This window comes from Dryobates pubescens, chromosome W (genome assembly GCF_014839835.1).
Source record: "Dryobates pubescens isolate bDryPub1 chromosome W, bDryPub1.pri, whole genome shotgun sequence".
In the NCBI taxonomy this organism is placed as follows: Eukaryota; Metazoa; Chordata; class Aves; order Piciformes; family Picidae; genus Dryobates; species Dryobates pubescens.
Window position 1 is genome coordinate 3,577,286 of NC_071656.1, and position 21,477 is coordinate 3,598,762.

The following is a 21,477-nucleotide window of genomic DNA, read 5'->3' on the forward strand; positions in this document are numbered from 1 at the left end:
TCCAGAGAGGTTTGAGTCAGACAACGGAACTCATTTCAAGAACAACCTTGTAAGGAGCTGGGCAAAAGAGCACGGTATTGAGTGGATTTTCCATATTCCTTACTGTGCACCAGCTGCAGGGAAGATTGAACGCTACAACGGTTTGTTGAAGACCACTCTCAAAGCCATGGGAGGTGGATCTTTGAAAAACTGGGAGAAACATTTAGCACAAGCAACCTGGCTGGTGAATAGTAGAGGTTCAGTGAACCGAGCTGGACCGGCACATTCAGATCTGATACAGAAAGTAGAAGGTGATAGAGTTCCTGTTGTTAGAGAAAAGAATCTGTTAGGTAAAACTGTTTGGGTATTTTCGCCCTCAGGAGAGGCTAAACCTGTCCGAGGGGTGGTTTCAGCAGAAGGTCCGGGTCACACTTATTGGGTAATGCAGGATAATGGTCAAATTCAGTGTATTCCACAAAGAAATTTAACTTTAGCTGAAAGAGTTTAATTTCAGACTGTTGTACAGCTACAACGCGCCCAAAGGAAGAATCCCTGAGGAATCTACAGTGCATGAACCCTGAGAGCCCTGAGAGCCCTGAGTCAACTGAGAGTCCCTGTGTTCCTGTTTACCTTTTCTTCACTTCGTCTGCAGAGAGACAAGCTGGTTTCCATTTTCTTATTTCCTGACTTTTTTGGACTTCTGAATCATCTACATCTGAGTATAGCCGGAATGGACTATGAACTTTACTCACGAACTGTAAATATTGTTTCTGATTGGATGGACAGTGCGAACGACCAATGAAATTGTTTAGAAGGGGTGGATTGTGGCCGTTTGACGCTGTGCCTTTAAGGAAGGGGCGCACTGGCTAAATGTTTATAAAATATTTTGGTATTCTAAACGAATTTCATTGGTAGGATTGTGGGAGGAGAGATTGGACCCAGGGGAGCTGGGAACTTTCTCTCAGTCTTCCTTCCTTCGCTGTCCCTCTCGGCTGGATCTGCTTCTGGGATTCTGGCCAACTAAGATAAGATACTAACTCCCTGTGCAAGGCCTTTCATCCTTTCCTGCCCTGTTAACCGTCCACATCTCTTTTCTACCTCTTTTGGGGGAGAAGGGAGGTAGGGGGGTGAAGGGGGCACAGGGGGAAGCCCCCTCTGTGGGGGGTCTGGTTTCTGGTTGAGTTCATTTGCTGTATATTCCTGTATATATTGTAAAATACCTGTATTTGTTGTGTTACATAGAATCTGTTTCCTTGTAAAATATACTCTCATTTCTCTGACTGGGTTTAGCCGTGGTCTTTTTCTCAGTGGGGGAGGGAAAGCAGAGCCTTTCCTTTCAAACCACCACAAGCTATTAGCAATAAATCCTCCCAGCTGGAACAGAATCAGAAAGCAGCATGCCAGCGAAGGAAGAAAGGAATGAAGTGGAATGTGAGATATTGCTAGGGGTACACCTCACATCTGGCCAATAAAATTAATTTAGCATAATCTCTTGTTTTCCTTTTTACACCCAGCTGTGGATTTGTTTATATTTCTCCACTCTTCTGCTCAAAAATCTGCAGCTAACTTTTAAAGCCATAGCCTGAAACTGTCACATGGTGATAACAGAATCTATTGGGATGTGTACATTTATAGGCCTGGCACTTCAAGATGTCAGAGGTACAGGGCCGTCGTTGACACAGGAGCTCAGTGCACCATAATACCATCAAATTACCAAGGGTCAGAGGCTGGAAGTATTCTAGGAATCACTGGTGGATCTCAAGATTTGACTAAGTTGCAGGTTGACATAAGTCTAACTAGGAAAGAGTAGAAGAAACACACTGTTGTGACAGGACCTGATGCACCTTGTTATTTGGGAATTGACTTTCTAAGACAAGGGTATTTCAAAGACCCTAAGGGTAACAAATGGGCTTTTGGAATAGCAACTGTAGAAATTGATGGAGGAAAATGGAGCTTGTCTATTAGACCTTGTGGTAGGTTGAGAGAGGGCTTAGCTCTCCCTCCTCCACAGAGTAAGAAACCACAACTAGCCCAGACAAAAGAGCAAGCTATATATTTACAAGCATATATGGAAAGCAGGTTATATATAACACAATATATACACAGAAATATACAGCAAAGAGAAATAACACAACAAAAAACCCTCCCCGAGGGAGGGATCCCCTCCTTGGAACCCCCTCTCTCCCCCCCTACCTCCCTTTTTCCCCAAAAAGGGGTTAGAGAGAAAGAAAGACAAGTTGCTAAGGAAAAGAGTTGTTAGTAAGCTTCAAAAGCCCATGCAGGATTAGTTTTTGCTTATCTGAAGGCCAACTCCAGAAGTTCACAGATAAGCAGGCAGGGAGAACAGGCTGAAACTCCCCCCCAACTCCCCAAACTGAACTCAACTGAGGAAAAAAAAATTCCAACTGCTTCACAATCTAAAGCTGGATTTTTGTTTATAAACCAATGAAATTCGTTTAGAATATCAGAATGTTTTGGTTCTAGTACCGAAAACATTTAGCCAGTGTCTCAGCACTGCTTGTTCTTAAAGGCACAGTGTCAAATGGTCACAGTCCACCCCTATCTAAACAATTTCATTGGCTGTTCGTACTGTCCATCCAATCCAGAACAATATTTACAGTTTGTAAGTCAAGTTCATAGTCCATTCCGGCTATACTCAGATGCAGATGATTCAGAAGTCCAAGAAAATCAAAAATCAAGAAAATGGAAAACAGTTTGTCTCTCCACAGACGAAGCGAAGAAAAAGGGAAACAGGGACTCAGGGACTCTCAGTTGACTCAGGACTCTCAGGGTTCTCAGGGTTCGTGCACCGTAGATTCCTCAGGGATTCTTCCTTTGGATGCGATGTAGCTGTACAACAGTCTGAAATTAAACTCTCTCAGCTAAAGTTAAATCTCTTTGTGGAATACACTGAATTTCACCATTCTCTTGCATTACCCAATAAGTGTGACCCGGACCTTCTGCTGAAACCACCCCTCAGACAGGTTTAGCCTCTCCTGAGGGCAAAAATACCCAAACAGTTTTACCTAACAGATTCTTTTCTCTAACAACAGGAACTCTATCACCTTCAACTTTCTGCAGCAGATCTGAATGTGCCGGTCCAGCTCGGTTCACTGAACCTCTACTATTCACCAGCCAGGTTGCTTGTGCTAAATGTTTTCCCAGTTTTTCAGAGATCCACCTCCCATGGCTTTGAGAGTGGTCTTCAACAAACCGTTGTAGCGTTCAATCTTCCCTGCAGCTGGTGCATAGAAAGGAATGTGGAAAATCCACTCAATACCGTGCTCTTTTGCCCAGCTCTTTACAAGGTTGTTCTTGAAATGAGTTCCGTTGTCTGACTCAAACCTCTCTGGAGTTCCGCGTCTCCACAGGATCTGTCTCTCCTGCCCGAGAATGGTGTTGCGTGCAGTTGCATGTGGAACCGCATAAGTTTCCAGCCATCCGGTGTTTGCCTCACCCATAGTAAGCACGTACGGCTTACCAGAACGAGAACGTGGTAGAGTGATGTAGTCAATCTGCCAGGCTTCACCATACCTGTACTTGGCCCATCTGTCACCATACCACAAGGGCTTAATTTGCTTTGCCTGCTTAATAGCAGCACAAATGTCACAGTCATGGATGACTTGGGTGATAGCATCCATGGAAATGTCTATGGATCTGTCACGAGCCCACTGGTAGGTTGCATCTCTGCCTTGATGTCCTGATGAATCGTGAGCCCACCGAGCTAAGAATATCTCACCTCGGTGTTTCCAGTCGAGATCAAGTTCAGAGTCCTTGTCTACTTGAGAAACTCTTGCAGCTAAATCTGCTTGATGGTTGTGCTGCTGTTCCTCAGTAGCTCTGCTCCTAGGAATGTGAGCATCAATGTGTCTCAGTTTCACTGGAATTCTCTCGATTCGATCAGCAATGTCTTGCCACAGGTCGGCTGCCCAGATGGGTTTTCCTTTCCTCTTCCAGCCATTCTTTTTCCAGTTCTTTAGCCAACCCCATAGAGCATTGGCCACCATCCATGAGTCGGTGTAGAGATAAAGCTTTGGCCATCTCTCACATTCAGCTACGTCGAGAGCTAGCTGGACAGCTTTTACCTCTGCAAACTGACTGGATTCTCCTTCTCCATCCTTCGCCTCTGCAACTTGGCGTGTTGGACTCCACACGGCAGACTTCCAATTTCGCTTGTTTCCGACGAGACGACAGGAACCGTCTGTGAACAAAGCATATTTCTTTTCATCATCAGAAAGGTCATTGTAAGGAGGAGCTTCCTCAGCACGAGTTACTCTCTCCTCTGGAGGTTTAGCACGGTTGGTATCTTCCGGCCAACTTGAGATCACCTCCACCAGACCAGGTCTTTCAAGATTTCCCATTCAGGCTCTCTGTGTTATCAGAGCCATCCACTTGGACCAGGTGGAATCTGTGGCATGATTTGGTATGGAACCTTTGCCTTTGAACATCCAATTCAAAACTTGTAATCTAGATGCTAAGAGAAGTTGTGATTCAGTTCCAATTACTTCAGAAGCTGCTTTCACTCCTTCATAGGCAGTTAGAATCTCTTTCTCTGCTGGAGTATAATTAGCCTCTGAACCTCTGTAACCTCGACTCCAGAAACCAAGAGGTCGTCCACGTGTCTCACCTGGAGCTTTTTGCCACAAGCACCAGGTTGGACCATTGTCACCTGCAGCTGTGTACAAAATGTTCTTAATGTCTGGACCATCTCAGACAGGTCCCAGTCCCACTGCTTGAACTACCTCTTGCTTTATCTGGTCAAAGGCTGCTTGCTGTTCAGGTCCCCAGTGGAAACTGTTCCTCTTTCGAGTCACATCATACAGAGGTTTCTCAATCTGACTGTATCAAGGAATGTGTAGTCTCCAAAATCCCACTATCCCCAAGAAACATAGACTTTCTTTCTTGTTCATGGGATTTGCCATGGTAGAGACTCTATTTACCACATTCACTGGAATGTGTCGGCGTCCATCCTGCCACTGCACTCCCAGAAACTGGATTTCTGTGGTAGGCCCTTTCACTTTGTCTCTCTTGATGGCAAAACCTGCATTCAGAAGAATGTCCATGATTTTGTTACCTTTCTCGAAGACTTCCTCAGCAGTTTTACCCCAAACGATGATATCATCGATGAACTGGATGTGTTCTGGAGCACCACCTTCCTCCAGAGCATCGTGGATTACTGCATGACAGATGCTGGAGCTGTGGATCCAGCCCATTGGCAGTCTGTTGAAAGTGTACTGGATTCCTCTCCAGGTGAAAGCAAACTGAGGCCTGCATTCCTCTGCTATGGGAATAGAGAAGAAGGCATTAGCAATGTCTATGGTAGCATACCATTTGGCCTCTTTGGATTCCAGCTCATACTGGAGTTCCATCATGTCTGGTACTGCTGCACTCATAGGTGGAGTTACTTCATTCAGGGCTTGGTAGTCCACTGTCAGACACCAGTCTCCATTCGGCTTTCGCACAGGCCACACTGGACTGTTGAAAGGTGAATGAGTTTTGCTGATGACTTTCTGACTCTCCAACTGACGAATCAGATTCTGAATGGGCAACAAAGAGTCACGGTTGGTTCTGTATTGTCTGTGATGCACAGTCCGAGAAGCAACTGGCAACTTAATGTCCTGAATCTTGTGTTGTCCCACAACTGCAGAGTCATCAGAAAGTTCAGGTCTTGCTGACAGCTTCAGCTTTTGTCCATCAATTTCTACAGAAGCTACTCCAAAAGCCCATTTGTAACCTTTAGGGTCCTTGAAACGCCCTTCTCTCAGAAAATCAATTCCCAAAATACAAGGTGCATCAGGTCCAGTCACAACTGTATGCTTTTTCCACTGTTTACCAGTTAAGCTTATATTAACTTCCACCTTACTTAACTCTTGATATCCACCAGTGACTCCCAGAATAGTTATGGACTCTGATCCCTGATAATTTGATGGCAATATGGTGCACTGAGCTCCTGTGTCAACCAAGGCCCTGTACTTCCGAAAGTGTGAAGTGCCAGGCCACTGGATGTACACATCCCAATAGATTCTGTTATCTCTATTACCCCTCTCCCCCCCCTGGCGGGAGGCAGGGCACCCCTAATTATGGGGAACATGTCCACAGGTGCAACGAGCACACTGTGCAGTGTTAGAACTGGAGCCACTGTTGGAGCTACTAGAGTTGTCCTGGGGAACTGTAGAAGTAACAGCTACCCTTCTGGTATTGCTACCTCGGGTTCTGCCACTTTGCAGTTCCCTCAGTCTCCTGAAAAGATTAGAAGTTGGTTTACCATCCCATCTGTTCATGTTCTCACCAAACTGATCACGCAGGGTAATCCAAATAGTCTTACGTCATTGCCTTGGTGGTCTGTTTTGGTTTGGCCTGTTATGGAATGACCTCCTTGAAGGACGCCTATTCCTCCTGCATCCACCTGGAAGAATTGGAATTATCTCTTTGTGCCAATTGGGATATGGTGTTCTTAAATTCATCCTTCAGCTCTTTCATGCAATTCTTTATTTCACCAGACAGAGTTTCAATGGCTGAAACCAAAGAAACACGTGTCATGCTATCATCCAATTGTCTTAGTTGATCGGTGAATTGGCCAACCGTAGGAGGAGCTCCACCATAATTTCTTGCCACAATTCTGCTTGCCAGAATGTTTGCATAATTAGAAGGAGCAAGCTTGATGAGCAGAGCTCATTCACCTTTCAACAGTCCGATTTGCCCTGTGCGAAAGCCAAATGGAGAATGGTGTCTAACAGTTGACTTCTGTGCCCTGAATGAAGTAACTCCACCCATGACTGTGGCTGTACTGGACATGCTGAAACTCCAGTATGAGCTGGAATCCAAAGAGGTCAAAGGGTATGATACCATAGACATTGCTAATGATTTCTTCTCTGTTATAAACAGGCTGCACAAGAAAATTTCTAAGTTTCTTGTGAGAGCTGTTTTATTGAAAAAAAGAAGCAAGCAAGCAGCAGGGAAGCAGCATGCTGGGCTGCAGAGACTCCCCCGCCACAGACACCTCCAGTCTCTGCCAAAAAGCACCTTATAAATACTATCTTTTCTTTATATAGCTACATCATCTACATATGCATGCTTATGCTTAATAGAAGGCAGGAATATGATAAGTTCTAGCAACTTCTCAGGTTTCTTGAGCATGCTTCTTCCTTGTGGTAGGGGTTGCAGATGAGGCAGGGGAGGTTTTTCTCCTGTATCCTTTGAACAATTCATCTTCTCACACAGGCACAGCTACAGCACAGGACTTATCTAAGGTAAACATTCTGCAGTCCTGAGAAAGTTGTCATAAGGCTCCTGTCTGAAGTCAAAACAATCTGAACATTTACCCTCTGTTCTCAAAACATACCAACTGCCACTACCCCCCTTGAATATTGTATTTTGTAACACAAATCACAAACCACTATTGCATTTATAACATTTTCTATTCCCACAGCAGAGAAATACAGGCTTCAGTTTGCCTTAACCTGCAGAGGCGTACAGTACTCATTCAGTTGTTTGCCCCAGGGGTGGAAAAGTGGAAACACAGTTCAAGAATTTGTCATGCAGTGATCCATGATACTTTGGAGAAATGTGGTGCTCCAGTACACATTCAATTCATTGATGATGTCATCATGTGGGGTAAAATTGCTGAAGAAGTCTTCAAGGACGGTAACAAACTAATTGACATTCTGTTGAAAGACCATTTTGTCATTAAGTGAACAAGGTAAAAGGACCTGCTAGGGAAATCCAGTTTCTGGGAGTGTGGTGGCAGGATGGTCACTGTCACATTCCACTGGATGTGATAAACAGAGTCTCCACTATGGCAAATCCCATAAATAAGGAAGACACTCTTTCTTTCTTGGGTGCACATTCCTGAATACAGTCAGATTGTTAAAACATTTTATGATTTGACTTGAAAGAGAAACATTTTCCAGTGGGGTCCTGAGCAACAAGCAGCCTTTGACCACCTGCGGTGGACTGAAAATTCCCCAAAACATAAAATTGCCAGACCAGTTCAGTTGGAAGCAAATGAAACTGCGTTTACAAGCAAAACAAATATCTAAAATTAAATGCAACAAATATGTACAAAATATATTATATTTACATATATTTACAGGTATTTACAATTTTTAAACAGCACAAGAACCCCCCTGTTCAAAACCAGGGGGCTAATAATAGCTTCCCCATTCCCTGCCCATTTCCCTCTACCCCCCTGTACACAAGGGACAAGAGACAGAGCAGAGAGTTGGTTGTTAGTACTTAGCCAGAACAAATAACACAGCCAAGGTCATCAAAGCCAGGAGAAGCACCAGCCAGAGTGGAGGGAGCATAAAGAGCAAAAGTTAGTGTCCACAACTATCTTATGGGTTTTTGTTTCTCAAATGGCATTATTTAGAGCTTATAGTTATTTTCCATTTCACATTCAATGGTGATTTATTTACATTCTACCAGTTTCTCTTCAAGATCTGTGGAAAATTTTCTAGTCACAACCTAGAATTACCACAATCCATGCCTTCTAAATAATTCCATTGGTTGCTAATACTATCCATCTAATGTAAAACAGTATATACAATAACGAGTAACAAAGTTCACATTTTCAGTTCATCTTTCATCCAGGCAATCTAAAATGTAGATGATTCAAAAGTTAAATAATATATATATTTTTTTAATACATGTGTTTCATTAAAAAAAAAATTATTATTTTTGTAGTTTAATTTTTTTTCATTATTTTTACACATTTTAATTTTTTTTCTAGTTTCTTTAATTTATTTTATCTTTTTTTTTTGGTCATTTTATGTTATTTTTTGTAATTTATTTTTTCATATTTTTAAAATTATTTTTTAATTCTTATTTTGAGTTGTTTTATTTTTTATTTTATTTTCAAATTATTAATTAAATTTTAAATATATTTTAAATATTTTTAATTTTAAATCCCATTTTTATGTTATTTTGTTTAATTTTTAATTATTTTTTAAATACCATCTTAATGTTTTTTTCATTGTATTTTTTTATCTATACTTTTACATTATTTTTTGTTAAGTTTTTTATGGTTAATTTTAATCTAATTTTTATAATTTTCTTTTCTAATTAATTTTTGTTAATTTTGTATTTTATTTTAAAAATTATTTATTATTATTATTTTAATTTAGTTTTTTGTCAATTTTTATTTTTTTTTACTTTTTAAATTTTATTACTTTTATTTTGTTATTGTAATTTTAGAAATTTTTATTTTATTTTTTTATTTTAATTAATTTTTATTTTTATTTATTTGTTTCTTAACCTTCTTTTCTATTAATTCTTTTTTAAAAATAATTTTTCATTTTAATTTTCTTGACTTTTTTTAAATAGTTTTTTTGTTTGTTTTAATCTAGTAGTCTTGATAATTCCTATTTGTTTTTTGGTAATAATCCTTATGTTTTTCGTTAATAGCTATTTTTTGTTAGTATTCCTTATGATTTTTTAGTTTGTTTATTTTGTTGTTCTTTATTATTATCTTGTTAAATTGTTTTTATTTTAAATTTTTGTTTGTTTGTTTTTAATTTGTTTTATATTATTATTTTTGTTATTATTTTTTATTTTGTACTCTATTATCTGTATCTTTTTTGTTGTTATTTTGTTGGGTTTTTTATAATTGTCCTTTTTGTATCTAAGTCGTAATATTTTGGTTTTGTTTTGGTTTATATATTTGTATTTTAAAATTTTTTTGGTACTTGCTTTTTTTTTTACTATTTTTTTGTATTATTTATATTTTTTCTAGTCAACGTCTAAGAAGGAAATAGAAAGATGTTACATTAGCTAAGGAATACTTTTAAAAAATGAATACCTATTTACTACAAACCTTAACTATATTACATGGAGTTCCTTTGAAATGCCTAGACACACAACTAAGAAGGTTTGAACCAAAAGAAAATCTTACAATTTGAACTCCTCATACCTTGCGACAATTATTATGTACTACGTACCTGTAAATACCAAATGCTTACTATTCATTATGCTTACTAGGAAGACTTAGCAAAACTCTAAATAACAAACCAGGGAAGTGGTTGGGATGCTGTCCCTGGAGGTGTTTAAGACCAGGCTGGATGAGGCTCAGGCCAGCCTGATCTAGTGTGTGGTGTCCCTGCCCATGGCAGGGGGCTTGGAACTAGATGATCCCTTCCAACCCTGTGGTCCCTTCCAACCCTGACTGACTGATACTGACTGAAATCTCTGAAAGACATTACAATCAGAAATTATGAAATTAGCACTGTTGCTTTAAATCAGAACAGAGCTTTGGTAGACTAGAGTCGTACCAGAAAAGGGGGGTGGGGTGGGGCGTGGGGTGAGGGGGATGGCTAGCAAGGTGTGCCCTAGTTGCAATTTTTTTTTTGCACAGTAGGGTCTTAACAACTTGCAGCCTACCATGTCTGAGCAACCACTGTTCCACCCATACTGAATTATCCATGTTCCATTTTAATTTGAGGGTTGGTTGCTGACTAGTAGCCGCTACAGAAAAGGAACAGTAACGAGTTTTGCTCCTAGCTAGCTTAAGGCATCTCAGCCCAACAGAGCAACTGGAAGAGTTAACATGTATGGTCTTACAGTGATTGATTTACCATCGTTAAAAGCTAATTGCACTGGCTCTTTGCTAACCCAGGTTGTTTGGATACCTTTTAAACCCATGACTCCAGCATTTGCCATGAGCAATGGCTAGTGACCATTCCATTTATGACGAGGTATAATAGTGACATCGTCTCCAATATCCACAATCATTGAAAATTGTATAGTTTGGCCATAAGGGTGTCTGATAGTTACAATCTGTTCTAGTTTTCCCTTTTGGACTTCTAGGGCCAATGAGATATCAGGCATATTGGTGGAACCTGAGCCTTCTTGCCCTCGGATCTTGTTAGAAGTTTTAGGCACTCGGGACTCAAATGGCATTAGCTGAGCAATGTTTGGTCCCAACAGGAGTGCTAACAGGAGGGGTAATGGTATAGAGCATAATTTTCATAGCCCAGTCATAATCAGAATCTATTGAACCAGGAATTATAAGGATGCCCTGTCTAGAGGTAGACGATCTGCCAATTAACAGAGCACAGGGTCTGTGACCCAGAGGACCGTGCTGATTGGACTCGACAACAACATTTTGTGGACTCAAGAGTGATATCCACTGCTGTTGCCAGGTCCGCTCCATGTTGCCAGTGGCTGCGGGGGGGGGGGGGGGGGGGGGGCGGGGCGGTCCAATCACCCTGGTTTGGTGTCATCGCGTGGGGTGTACTTGCGCTGCGGGAGCAGTTTCCCTACCTACGACAACCTTGAGTAAAATTATTAGGTCTGTGACAGTGAGCACAGCATTTTTGAGTCTGTCCAGCAGTAGGACAATTTGATTTAAGGTACCTAGGTTTCCAGAAGTACAATGTTTTCCACCCAGGTTGTTTCCCTTGTGCGGTGGTCGTACTGGTGGTTTCACAACTACTTCTATGGCCGTGGCTAGATATGTTGCTGTTTGTTGGTGCTTCATTCATTCTGCTGCATCCAGCAATCGTGAGACAGTGGCACCTGTTTAATTTTTTTTCATTAGCATTGTCAAATGCCAGAATATTCAGCGTTTTTACCTTCATAGCATGAGTCAAATCTGGATTAGTATTGAATGCCTGTGGTGAAGGCACATTATGCCCAGATATCTATTCTTGTCCCAGCATGTGGACAAGTTCCCCCTACTTCAGGAGGAAGACAAAAGCCAAGGCATTAGCCAGTCCAGCATGCAAACAGTGCATGCAGTGCTCGTGCAAATACCAAGTATGGGCACAGTTCTAGCTTCACGCTTTCTATAGGCTGAAGCCAGTTGTTTATGAGAGTGCCCATTGGTCAAACCCAGCCTTGCGGAATCTATAAGTATCACCCCAGTTGGTAAACAAGTTGCCCCACTTTCACTTTGTCTCTGTGCTTGCTCGAGAGAACAACTCTTGAGCCATAGCCTCTGCCATTGAGCTTATTGTTGTTAGCTTCTGTCATACATGCACGCATACTGAAAGCCTCTGCATCGTGAGAAGCAATCGTGAGGATCATCTCCAGAGGGAGGACCTTCACTGAGCTCGAGAAGCCTAGCGTCGCTACAGCCAGTCATATCGACCGGGAGAGCCCACCGTGCCACCAGAGGACTGGACCAACCCCCGAGGGTAAGATCTGCCCAGTTGCTGCGGAGAAGGGACTTGATCAAGACCGAGTCCACGTATGCCTAGCCCAGCTGTAGTGGGAGAGGAGCCGCCACGTGTGCCACTCTGAGCCCTGTAAACCTCAGGGAAGACTAAAACACTGTTTGTGCCTATACTGCACCAAACCCGGGACCACTCCGAACGTCCCGCTATTCCTTTAAGCTCAGTAAATGAGAATCCGCTGCCTAATGCAGCCGCATTCTCTCCCTGAGGCTGTTTACATCAGCCCCGAGAATCGCCATAGCCAGTCGACCCCGTAGCCTCTACCTGCTGCCGTGTCTTCTGAGCCCACCTACCGGCAACCGTCGCCCTGCCCTGCCGTGCGAGCTGACTCCGAGGGCCAAGCCCACGGGCCGACCCTGACCAGGACCGATCCCTATTGTCTGGAGGGAATCGACCGAGTCCTGAAGGAAACCTGCTTCCACGCTAAGCCCAGGTTCCATCATTCCCTCTCCACTGCTGTGGAGAGAGGAGACAGTAACCCAACACCGCTGTACAACTTGACTAGGAACCAGTCCAGTGACAGTACTCTGCCAGATCTCCACCTTGCTACAAACAACAGCCACAGAGTATCTTCCACGTGCTTTCCATCCACTAGCACTCAGTTCAAAGTATCAGCGTCCAGTAGAGTAATCGCTCAGGTCCAGCCAACATGGCAGGTCCTGCCTCTCCAACCTGATCTCCTTCTATGATCAGGTGACCCGTCTGGTGGACGTGGGGAGGCCTGTGGATGTAGTCTACTATAGCCAGATATGGCGACGACAGAGGTTCTTGGAATCAATACGGCTGACCAATATGATCGGGTATTGATCCTTTATTGTTCCAGTATTGCAGGCCTATGGCTCAGGCCTGTGGTGAAAGCATGGAAGGAGAAGAGACAGGACAGGCAGGAAAAGAAAGAAGTGCGTAGCAAGGAAACTGCTACAATTTATATAACCTTGGTATGCCTTGTTGGCATGGACTCATTGGTCCTCTATGAGTGACCACACATCAACATTATTGTAGATTATTGGTCCAACTATGGATGACACACGAGGTTTGTTGATGCAGGTGCATGTCCTGTTGTCCCGAGATAACTCGCTATGTTTCTAGCTACCAGCGTCTTGTTTTAGTTACAGTGCTGCAGGCACAGCACTGTTTTGGCGTACTGGTAGCTGGCTCTGCACTTCTGCTGAGCATGGCCTACCACCATGTCAGGCTCTTAGGCCGGAACTGCCAGATTGCTCACACCACTCATAACTGGTGTTCCCACAAATCCCCCTTTTGTTTTTGTGAGCAATCTGGTCAAGGGAGTTATTCTCATCCCATACAGGACATTACTTGCATACACAGAAGCAAGCAAGGTAAAGCTAAGCGGTAGAGCAAAAGCAAGAGTTCTGCAGTGCAGCATGTCTAACAGACTGATGTAACCTGCACAAGGCACAAAGCTTAAGTGGAGCTAGTTACATCGTTCTAACAGAGCTGGCATAATACATGGTCAAAGATAACAGACATTGTAAAGAAGAACTTAGATCTTGATAGTTCCGATCTTTACATTTCACTCCTCTTGTAGACAGAGAAGACTTGATTATGCCTGAACACATTGCATACAGAGATTGAGGCACAAATGTAATCCTTAGCACTGTCTTTTACAATCTGCCTTAGGGTTATGTTGCATCTTTATTTTCTCTAGGATGGTCAAAAATCATCAATTGTTTAATGGTAGCAAGATTTCTTTGATCTGTAAAGGTAGATCTGGCCAGGCTCTAGCTTCACAGACAGAAAACTTGCAGGCAAACAGCAAGAGCAAAAAGAGCTTCATTGCTTTGCCCAAAAATTACACATAATACTGTGTTTTTGCTCATCCTAGTAATTCTAATCTCTTAATGTTCACGCAACAGTTAAGCAGTCATGACACTCGGTTAGAAGTTAGATGCTTTCTGTTGACATCTTGGATCATCGTGACAGTCATTGAGGTCAGTGCTAAGCAGGTTTGCTGGTTGTCATTTTCATGACAGTTGTGCTGTGTGTCTTGTGGTGAGAGGGTTACAGCACTTCTAGGGTTGATGTTTCTAGGGTTACAGCATCTCTAGGGTTATCATGAGCTAATTTTTTCTGCTATGGGGTATTCTCTCTTTTCCCCCCTTTTTTTTTTGTTTGTTTGTTTTGGTTTGGTTTGGTTTGGTTTGGTTCGGTGGTTGTTTGTAAAATGTAAAGATGAAACTTTATCCCCTAGGATGTCTGCATTCAGAGGCACACTTAGTTAACAAGAGAGAACACAAAGTTATCAAACAACCATAATATTCAGTCCTAATTCACATGGTGCCATGGTACATTCTTCTGAGTGATGTTTGTGATCCCAGATGATCAATGTTCAGCTTCATGGGAAATGCTGTTTCCTCATGGTCTTGATTCTTCTGCCATTGTTCATTGCGATGATCGCAGGTAGTAGGAAAGAAGGCTCGAGGTGACCTAATTGTGGCCATCCAGTATCTGAAGAGAGCCTACAAGAACGCTGGGGAGGGACATCCTAGCATGTCAGGAAATGACAGGACTAGGGAGAATGGAACAAGGCTGGGGATGGGAAGAGTCAGGCTGGATGTGAGGAAGAAATTCTTCACCGTGAGCGTGGTGAAGCCCTGGAATGGGTTGTCCAGGGAGGTGGCCGAGGCCCCATGCCTGGAAGTATTCGAGACCAGGCTGGACGAGGCTCTAGCCTGCCTGACCCAGTGTGAGGAGTCCCTGCCCATGGCAGTGTGGTTGGAACTAAATGATCCTTGTGGTCTCTTCCAACCCTGACTCATTCTACGAGTCTACGATTCTACATATTTTGTAGCTAAATATTTGTTTGTTTTTAATGTGAGCTATTGTCAAATTTTTGAATTAATTTTGTGTTTTGGTTTTTTTTTGTTTGGTTGGGGGTTTTTGTATATTTTAAAATCTATTTTTAATAAACCTGTTTAATGTTGTTTTGATTTCATTATGTATAGTATTATTGTTTTCTAAGCTTAATTTGAATATGTCTTTTCCAATATTTTTGCATAGTTTTCATTATTTTGTTCAATTTTCAGCTTCTTTTTATTCCAATTTATTTTTTGTAAATTATTTTTATCTGTTCTCTCTTTAATTCTAATCTGGTTCATTTTATTTTCTATTGTATTTTTAATGTATTTCTTTTATAATGTATTTTTTTTTCTTGTTATTTGTCATTTTTAGTTACCATTTTGTTTTTTTGCTTTCATTATTTTTATAGCTAATTTTGTATTTATTTTTATTATTTGTATAGCTAATTTTGTAATTTTTAATGTGGTTTTTTTTTAATTTTGTATTTTGCTTGTTTTATTATTTTTATACCATTTTGATGTATTTTTGTTTTTTCCATTGTATTTCATTTTTCATCTATACTGTTTAATTATTCTTTGTTAATTTGTGTTGTTAATTGTAACCCAATTTTGACATATTCATTTTTTATTCTATTTTTTTTTCTAACTCTAATCCAACTTTTATACAGTTTTTCTAATTTTTGTTATTTTATATTTTACTCTAATTTTTGTTGTTGTTGTTATTCTTTAAATATTTATTATTTCTAATTATTTTTTGTTGTTTTGTATTTTAGGCTAAATTTTTGTTGTTCTTTAAATTTTATTTCTTGTTTACTTTATTATTGTTTTTTACTTTATTATTTTGTTGTTGTAATTTTTAATCTGTATTCTAATTTGTTATTCTAATCAATTTTTATTTTTTAATTTTTTAATGTATTTTTTTTATCTAGTATTTAATCTTTTATTTTGCTTGATCTTATATTCTTTATTGTAATTATTTTTTATTTTGCATGTTTAGTTCATTTAACCTATTTTCTATTTTAATTTGTATTGTTGCCTTTTATTATATTTTGTAACCTTCTGCTTTTCTATTAATGCTTTTTATTATTATTGTGCATTTTAACTGCCTTGATGTCTTCTTTTTATAGAGTTTTTGTTTTAATCTAATAGTCTTGATAATCCTTATTTTATTTATTTATTGCTGACAATTCTTATGTTTTTGTTAACAGCTATTTTTGTCAGTAATCCTTATGATTTTTTCATTTGTCATATTTTGTTTTTAATATTTTTTACTTTTATTGTTGCTCTTCTTGTTTATTATTCTGTTATTTAGTACTCTATTCTTTTTTGGTATTTAGCACTCTATTCTGTTTTCAGTACTCTATTTTTTATATCCAGAGTTTTTGGACTTTTGTTATATTTTGGTTTGCTTAAACTTTTCCTTTGCACTTGTCACCTTTTTGTTTACCATTTTAAAATTTCTTGTTCTTTGCACTTGTTACCTTTTTTGTTCACCATTTTTTTTTATTTTTTGTATTTTTTGTAATCTATGTCTAAGAAGGAAATCTAAAGACGTTACATTAGCTAAAGAATACCTTTGAAAATGAATACCTATTCACTACAAACCTTAACATTATTACAATATTACATGGAGCTCCTTTGAAATGCCTAGGCACACAACTAAGAAGGTTCGAACCAAAAGAAAATCTTACAAGGTGAACTCATCACTAAGTCCTTACACCTTAGTACAATTACTATATATTAACCACCTATAAGTACCAAATGCGTACCATTCATTATGCTTACCAGGAAAACTTAGCAAAACTCTAAATAACAAATCTCTTGAGGACATTGCAATCAGAAATGAAGAAATGAAGAAATTAGTACTGGAACTTTAAATCGGAGAAGAGCTGTTGTCGACAAGAGTCGTACCATAAATTTGGCCTTTGTCCTGGGGGGGTGGTTGGGGTGGGGGTGGCTAGCAAGGTGTACCCTAGTTACTATTGTTTTTCTCTATTAGGGTCTTAACGACTTGCAGCCTATTTTGTCTGAGCAAACATTGTCCCACCCAAACTGAGTTATCTGTTTTCCATTTTAATTTGCTGACCAGTAGCTGCTCCAGAAAAGGAAGAAAAATAAATTTGTACTCTGATTTAAGTCAGAGGCTGACTTAAGGCATGTCAGCCCATTAGAGCAACTGGAAGGGTTAATACAGATGGTCTTACAGTGACTGATTTGCAGTTGTTAAAGCTAATTGCTCTAGCTCTTTGCTAACCCAGGTCGTGTGGATACCTTTTAATCCCATAACTTCAGCATTTGCCATGAGCAATGGCTAGTGACCATTCCATTTATGACGGGACATAATGATAATATTGTTTCCAGTATCCACAATCATTGAAATTTGTATAATTTGTCCACAAGGGTGTCTGACAGATACAATCTGTTCCGGTTTTCCCTTCTGGATTTTTAGGGCCAATGAGACATCAGGCATATCGGTGGAACCCGAGCCTTCTTTGCTCTAGGAATCCTGTTAGAAGTTTTAGGCACTCGGGACTCAAATGATATTAGCTGAACAATTTCTGTCCCAACAAGAGTGCTACCAGGAGAGGTAATGGTATAGAGCATAATTTTCATAGCCCAGTCATAATCAGAATGTATTGAACTGGGAATTGTAAGGATGCCCTGCCTAGAGGTAGACAACCTGCCAGGTAACAGAGCACAGGGTCTGTGACCCAAAGGACCGTATGAATTGAACTTGACAACGCTTTGTGGAATCAAAAGTGGTATGGGGGTGTTGGTAGTTCCGCTAGACGCTGTCAGAGGATAGCTGCGAGGGGGAGGTGCGGTCCAAGCATCCTGGTTTGGGGTTGTCGCGGGGTATCTTCGCGCTGCGGGAGCAATCTCCCTATCTATGACAATCTAGAGTAAAATGATTAGATCTGTGACAGTGGACACTTTCGAGACTGTCCAGCAGTCAGGCAATTTTGATTTAAAGTACCTAAGTTTCCAGAAACACGTTGATTTCCACTCAGGTTGTTTCCCTTGTGCAGTGGTCGTGCTGGTGGTTTCAGGGCTGCTTCTATGGCCGTGGTGAGATACATTGCTGTTTGTCAGTGTTTCCTTCGTTGCTGCGTCCTTCGTTGTTATCCAGCAATCACGAGACAGTAGCACCTGTTGATACAATGCTGAAAACCTGTTCAGTTTTTTCATTGGCATTGTCAAATGCCGAAATATCCAGCATTTTTGCCTTCATATCATGAGTCAGATCTGAGTGACTTATGTAAGGTATCAACAAAGGAACCAAATGTCCCTGTTAGACCCTGCTGAGCAGTGAAAAGCACAAGGGTCAGAGTTATTGTCCTGAATTCTTGACCACTCTTTTTGATCGCTAAGTCCTGACTTTATTACAAAGCCTTATCAGGAAGCTGCAGTTGCTGATATGGTCTAACAAAAGGGCTTGCCCCATCGAGGTAGGTAGCAGTGACACCTTGTAAAAGGTCTGCTGGCTGCCGGGGCGTGGCTTCCCAGGCATTTGCAAGTGAATTGCCACTTAATTGAGAAGTTGCAAGGCATAGTGGTGTTTGTGACCCTCTTGCGTGCTGACATGAGTTGGAAGTCAGAGGGCACTGTCTTAGGATGTAGCTTTTTCGAAATCAGGAGATCATCCATAGACTTACAGGTGAGAAAGTCACAATAAGGCTATCTGAATGAGAGCAAAGGCCAAACCAGAGAATTCTGGCATGCCTGGGGCCATGCATTGATACCAGTGGGTGGAGTCTGCCTTAATCGATGACTCAGTAGGCATAGGCTCTGTCGAGACCTCCGGATGTAAGTGAATTGTAAAGAAACAATCCTTCAGATGAATAATAATCAGGTCCCAATTCGAGGGGACTGGGAGTTGTGGGGCCAGGTAGCAAGGCACCCATCTCCTCTATGATCGAGTGGATCGGTCTCAGAGCATGTAATAAACACCATTCGCTAACAGAAGTGACAAAAGGGGTTAACAAATGTGTTGAAAACAACTGATTGATTACAGCAGTTGTGTATCCTGACTGTAACCCATAGGGAGCTATGGTTTGTCTAGCTTCCATTAGCATTTGTCAGTTCAGAGATTGTTAGATTCGTTGTTGACCACGGGAAACGCATATACAGACTGTGACTACATTTCCCATAATACCTTTCCACCAATGCAATGGGACAGTTCCCGTCCCTCCCGATCGATTTATCGGAACGCGATTGAAGCCACCGTCGTTGGAGTGCCATACTGTGTTGATAACTCCTGGAGTGTAGGGAGCGAGGGAGCGGGTATCGTCGCTGTAGCCACGGGGGCGGGAACCCGCACCGGAGCCGCCGGGGCCACCGGCATGGGGCGGAACGCCAGGAGAGTTGACGAAGCGGGCGCGGCCACCGGGGCCACCGCCAAGGGGACGGCCGCGGGGATGGGGACTATCGCCGGAACCGCCGGGACGGGAACCCGCAGCGGAGCCGCCGGGGCTACAGGCATAGAGCGGAACGCCAGGAGAGCTGACGGGGTGGGAGACGCTGCCGGGGCGGGCGCCGCTGCCAGGGCGGGTGCCGCTGCTGCTGGAATAAGCGCCGTCGCTGTGGTGGGAGCCACAACCGGGGTGGCCGGGGCCCGGGGGTGGGGTACAGCCGCGAAAATGCCGTAGTCGGGTATCTGCAAACGCTCCATCTTTCCCAAGAGGAGTTGTAGAGCAGAATCAGTAGTATCGGGTCTCCCAGTATCGGGCTTCCCGCCTTCCAAATCCAGGCCATCGCTAGAGGTATCAGAAGAAGATGTTGATGAAGAGGGTCGAAAACGCCGAGCCACAGGCTTCGCTGTCTTTTTGCGGCTTTTTCTCTGCTTGGGGCGGGTGGCAGCGGTGGCATCTAATAAAGATGGTGTGGTCGCCAAGATGGCGGGCGTGGCGTCTCCTTTCTCTAATTCCTCCTGCGTAGTGACCTCCATTTTGATTTCGCGCGCCTTATCAGCTTGATCAGGATTCGCTTCTGCCGCTATTGACGTGGCAGGAGCAGATTTTTCCGCGCAAAAGAAACGGTAATAGGAGAGCCGCGATTCGTGTAGAGGAAGGAGCGGGCGATTGAAATTGTGCGGATGCTGGCAGGCAGTATGCAGGGAGAGAGGAGGGGGCGGAGGGCGGGGGATGCCTTCCGAATCTCCCGTGTTCGTCTCGGTTAGAAATAAATGCCGCAGCCGAGTCAAAGTAAACTGCTCTGCTGTTATCGATTGCAATGTACGTGACAGTCCGTCACCACGGTGCTAGTGCGAAGAGCTTCTGTTTAAGTATTTAAGCACCTCATCCCACAGCTGGGCTGCAATCTCGTCCCGCGCTTCGGAAGTAAAAGCGCAATTGCCGCGGGGTTGATTCCAGGCGCAGGCTAATAGCCCGTTTAAGATCCCAGAATTGCCAGTAATGTCTCTCACAGAGAAAATAAGTTGGAGGGCGTTTTTGCACAGCCTCTTCTGTTTCGCGGCGTGCTTCCCCTTGCCCTCCCCGGCCGCTCGCCGGATCCAAGGCCAGATTCACTTCCTTTGTGAGCGCGCGCTGCTATTTTTAGCACCGGGGCAGTGCTGTGTGCGGCCGGCTCTCCGTAATCACTCGGACGTACCTCTTTATGCTGAGTCGTTGTAATGGGTTGGGGCAGATCCCCTCCCCACCACAGGCAGAAATAACGACTCAGACAAACGGATTGCAAAAGTGATGAAAGTTTAAATAGAAAGCAGTGAATGTTACAGAAAACCCAAAGCGCAGTGACAAAGAAAGATCCCATCCCCACCTGAGGGTGCATCCAAAACCCCCATGGCTCCTTCTTCCCCCTCCCTCTGCTGGGCTAGTCTCAGCTGGCCAGGCCTGAGACTGCCCATCCCCCTGTGGCCTTGGGCCCAATCAGGCCCATGGCCGGGAGATCTCTCCCCCAGTTACCAAGTCTCGGAGAGGGAAGGAAAGAGGAAGTGCCAGACCCCACCGCAAAATTTCTAGTGGTGCAAGGGATTATGGTAGAAATACCTAATTTCCTGAGTCCACCCACTGGGATGGACTTCTGGACACAGGAAACACCCCTGTAGCAGAGGGCACCCAGCCCAAACTACGACAGGAGCCACCCCTTATTTCATACCATAATCCCTGCACCCAAACACATCATCAGATCAGAAAACTTCTGATGACATGTCCGGCGGAGTCCATATCTTCATCTGGGCGTCCACTCAAACAGTCTCTCATTCAGGCTCAAGCATCAGTCCATTCCAGTTGTTCTTCCTCATGTGATGGAACCTCCCAGCGACGCAGTCCTTCTCCTGCAGCGTGAATTCCTTGTGGACTCCTTGGGACATCCTGGTCACCTGGAAATACCTCACAACTTCTCAGCTAAGCCTTTACTCTCATATTCAGCGGCAAATTCTCCACCCCTGGGGCAGGCCAGTCGGAACAATCTAGCTCCACGACTGCCTTTTTCAATCCATCCAGGGTGCCGCAGCCAACCGCTTTCACGCGGACCAAAGCTACACG